We start from the raw sequence: 4,912 nt of genomic DNA, 5'->3' as shown, positions 1-4,912 counted from the left end.
TTTCGCACTTGTGTTAGTGTTGAAAAACCACTTTTCGCACTTGTGTTGGTGCAGGAAACCACTTTTGCACTTGTATTAGTGTGGAAAAAACACTTTTCGTACTTGTGTTAGTGTTGAAAAACCACTTTTCGCACTTCTGTTAGTGCTGAAAAACCACTTTTCGCACTTGTGTTGTTGCAGGAAACCACTTTTGCACTTGTGTGTTGGTGCAGGAAACCACTTTTGCACTTGTATTAGTGTGGAAAAAACACTTTTCGAACTTGTGTTAGTGTTGAAAAACCACTTTTCGCACTTGTGTTAGTGTTGAAAAACCACTTTTCGCACTTGTGTTGGTGCAGGAAACCACTTTTGCACTTGTATTAGTGTGGAAAAAACACTTTTCGCACTTGTGATAGTGTTGAAAAACCACTTTTCGCACTTGTGTTAGTGTTGAAAAACCACATTTCGCACTTGTGTTAGTGTTGAAAAACCACTTTTCGCACTTGTGTTGGTGCAGGAAACCACTTTTGCACTTGTATTAGTGTGGAAAAACACTTTTCGCGCTTGTGTTAGTGTTGAAAAACCACTTTTCGCACATGCGTTAGTGTTGAAAAACCACTTTTCGCACTTGTGTTAGTGTTGAAAAACCACTTTTCGCACTTGTGTTGGTGCAGGAAACCACTTTTGCACTTGTATTAGTGTGGAAAAACACTTTTCGAACTTGTGTTAGTGTTGAAAAACCACTTTTCGCACTTGTGTTAGTGTTGAAAAACCACTTTTCGCACTTGTGTTGGTGCAGGAAACCACTTTTGCACTTGTATTAGTGTGGAAAAAACACTTTTCGAACTTGTGTTAGTGTTGAAAAACCACTTTTCGCACGTGTGTTAGTGTTGAAAAACCACTTTTCGCACTTGTGTTGGTGCAGGAAACCACTTTTGCACTTGTATTAGTGTTGAAAAAACACTTTTCGAACTTGTGTTAGTGTTGAAAAACCACTTTTCGCACTTGTGTTAGTGTTGAAAAACCACTTTTCACACTTGTGTTAGTGTTGAAAAACCACTTTTCGCACTTGTGTTGGTGCAGGAAACCACTTTTGCACTTGTATTAGTGTGGAAAAAACACTTTTCGAACTTGTGTTAGTGTTGAAAAACCACTTTTCGCACTTGTGTTAGTGTTGAAAAACCACATTTCGCACTTGTGTTGGTGCAGGAAACCACTTTTGCACTTGTATTAGTGTGGAAAAAACACTTTTCGCACTTGTGTTAGTGTTGAAAAACCACTTTTCGCACTTCTGTTAGTGTTGAAAAACCACTTTTCGCACTTGCGTTGGTGCAGGAAACCACTTTTACACTTGTATTAGTGTGGAAAAAACACTTTTCGCACTTGTGTTAGTGTTGAAAAACCACTTTTCACACTTGTGTTAGTGTTGAAAACCACTTTTCGCACTTGTGTTAGTGTTGAAAAACCACTTTTTGCACTTGTGTTGGTGCAGGAAACCACTTTTGCACTTGTATTAGTGTGGAAAAAACACTTTTCGCACTTGTGTTAGTGTTGAAAAACCACTTTTTGCACTTGTGTTAGTGTTGAAAAACCACTTTTCGCACTTGTGTTAGTGTTGAAAAACCACTTTTCGCACTTGTGTTGGTGCAGGAAACCACTTTTGCACTTGTATTAGTGTGGAAAAAACAGTTTTTGCACTTGTGATAGTGTTGAAAAACCACTTTTCGCACTTGTGTTAGTGTTGAAAAACCACTTTTCGCACTTGTGTTAGTGTTGAAAAACCACTTTTCACACTTTTGTTGGTGCAGGAAACCACTTTTGCACTTGTATTAGTGTGGAAAAAACACTTTTTGCACTTGTGATAGTGTTGAAAAACCACTTTTCGCACTTGTGTTAGTGTTGAAAAACCACTTTTCACACTTGTGTTAGTGTTGAAAAACCACTTTTCGCACTTGTGTTGGTGGAGGAAACCACTTTTGCACTTGTATTAGTGTGGAAAAAACACTTTCCGCACTTGTGTTAGTGTTGAAAAACCACTTTTCGCACTTGTGTTAGTGTTGAAAAACCACTTTTCGCACTTGTGTTAGTGTTGAAAAACCACTTTTCGCACTTGTGTTGGTGCAGGAAACCACTTTTGCACTTGTATTAGTGTGGAAAAAACACTTTTCGCACTTGTGTTAGTGTTGAAAAACCACTTTTCACACTTGTGTTCGTGTTGAAAAACCACTTTTCGCACTTGTGTTGGTGCAGGAAACCACTTTTGCACTTGTATTAGCGTGGAAAAAACACTTTTCGCACTTGTGTTAGTGTTGAAAAACCACTTTTCGCACTTGTGTTAGTGTTGAAAAATCACTTTTCGCACTTGTGTTAGTGTTGAAAAACCACTTTTCGCACTTGTGTTAGTGTTGAAAAACCACTTTTCGCACTTGTGTTGGTGCAGGAAACCACTTTTGCACTTGTATTAGTGTGGAAAAAACACTTTTCGCACTTGTGTTAGTGTTGAAAAACCACTTTTTGCACTTGTGTTAGTGTTGAAAAACCACTTTTCGCACTTGTGTTAGTGTTGAAAAACCACTTTTTGCACTTGTGTTGGTGCAGGAAACCACTTTTGCACTTGTATTCGTGTGGAAAAAACACTTTTTGCACTTGTGATAGTTCTTGAAAAACCACTTTTCGCACTTGTGTTAGTGTTGAAAAACCACTTTTCGCACTTGTGTTAGTGTTGAAAAACCACTTTTCACACTTGTGTTGGTGCAGGAAACCACTTTTGCACTTGTATTAGTGTGGAAAAACACTTTTCGCACTTATGTTAGTGTTGAAAAACCACTTTTCGCACTTGTGTTAGTGTTGAAAAACCACTTTTCGCACTTGTGTTGGTGCAGGAAACCACTTTTGCACTTGTATTAGTGTGGAAAAAACACTTTTCGCACTTATGTTAGTGTTGAAAAACCAATTTTCGCACTTGTGTTAGTGTTGAAAAACCACTTTTCGCACTTGTGTTGGTGCAGGAAACCACTTTTGCACTTGTATTAGTGTGGAAAAAACACTTTTCGCACTTGTGTTAATGTTGAAAAACCACTTTTCGCACTTGTGTTAGTGTTGAAAAACTACTTTTCACACTTGTGTTGGTGCAGGAAACCACTTTTGCACTTGTATTAGTGTGGAAAAACCACTTTTTGCACTTGTGTTAGTGTTGAAAAACCACTTTTCGCACTTGTGTTAGTGTTGAAAAACCACTTTTCGCACTTGTGTTAGTGTTGAAAAACCACTTTTCGCACTTGTGTTAGTGTTGAAAAACCACTTTTCGCACTTGTGTTGGTGCAGGAAACCACTTTTGCACTTGTATTAGTGTGGAAAAAACACTTTTCGCACTTGTGTTAGTGTTGAAAAACCACTTTTTGCACTTGTGTTAGTGTTGAAAAACCACTTTTCGCACTTGTGTTAGTGTTGAAAAACCACTTTTTGCACTTGTGTTGGTGCAGGAAACCACTTTTGCACTTGTATTAGTGTGGAAAAACACTTTTCGCACTTGTGTTAGTTTTGAAAAACCACTTTTTGCACTTGTGTTAGTGTTGAAAACCCACTTTTTGCACTTGTGTTAGTGTTGAAAAACCACTTTTCGCACTTGTGTTGGTGCAGGAAACCACTTTTGCACTTGTATTCGTGTGGAAAAAACACTTTTTGCACTTGTGATAGTGTTGAAAAACCACTTTTCGCACTTGGGTTAGTGTTGAAAAAACACTTTTCGCACTTGTGTTAGTGTTGAAAAACCACTTTTCACACTTGTGTTAGTGTTGAAAAACCACTTTTCGCACTTGTGTTAGTGTTGAAAAACAACTTTTCGCACTTGTGTTGGTGCAGGAAACCACTTTTGCACTTGTATTAGTGTGGAAAAAACACTTTTCGCACTTGTGTTAGTGTTGAAAAATCACTTTTCGCACTTGTGTTGGTGTTGAAAAACCACTTTTCGCACTTGTGTTGGTGCAGGAAACCACTTTTGCACTTGTATTAGTGTGGAAAAAACACTTTTCGCACTTGTGTTAGTGTTGAAAAACCACTTTTTGCACTTGTGTTAGTGTTGAAAAACCACTTTTCGCACTTGTGTTAGTGTTGAAAAACCACTTTTTGCACTTGTGTTAGTGTTGAAAAACCACTTTTCGCACTTGTGTTGGTGCAGGAAACCACTTTTGCACTTGTATTAGTGTTGAAAAACCACTTTTCGCACTTGTGTTAGTGTTGAAAAACCACTTTTCGCACTTGTGTTAGTGTTGAAAAACCACTTTTCGCACTTGTGTTGGTGCAGGAAACCACTTTTGCACTTATATTAGTGTTGAAAAAACACTTTTCGAACTTGTGTTAGTGTTGAAAAACCACTTTTCGCACTTGTGTTAGTGTTGAAAAACCACTTTTCGCACTTGTGTTAGTGTTGAAAAACCACTTTTCGCACTTGTGTTGGTGCAGGAAACCACTTTTGCACTTGTATTAGTGTGGAAAAAACACTTTTCGAACTTGTGTTAGTGTTGAAAAACCACTTTTCGCACTTGTGTTAGTGTTGAAAAACCACTTTTCGCACTTGTGTTGGTGCAGGAAACCACTTTTGCACTTGTATTAGTGTGGAAAAAACACTTTTCGCACTTGTGATAGTGTTGAAAAACCACTTTTCGCACTTGTGTTAGTGTTGAAAAACCACATTTCGCACTTGTGTTAGTGTTGAAAAACCACTTTTCGCACTTGTGTTGGTGCAGGAAACCACTTTTGCACTTGTATTAGTGTGGAAAAACACTTTTCGCACTTGTGTTAGTGTTGAAAAACCACTTTTCGCACATGTGTTAGTGTTGAAAAACCACTTTTCGCACTTGTGTTAGTGTTGAAAAACCACTTTTCGCACTTGTGTTGGTGCAGGAAACCACTTTTGCACTTGTATTAGTGTGGA

The sequence above is a fragment of the Myxine glutinosa genome, unplaced genomic scaffold, assembly GCF_964187855.1.
Source record: "Myxine glutinosa unplaced genomic scaffold, kmMyxGlut1.1 SCAFFOLD_603, whole genome shotgun sequence".
Classification (NCBI taxonomy): domain Eukaryota; kingdom Metazoa; phylum Chordata; class Myxini; order Myxiniformes; family Myxinidae; genus Myxine; species Myxine glutinosa.
Note: the sequence above shows the minus strand (reverse complement) of the source record.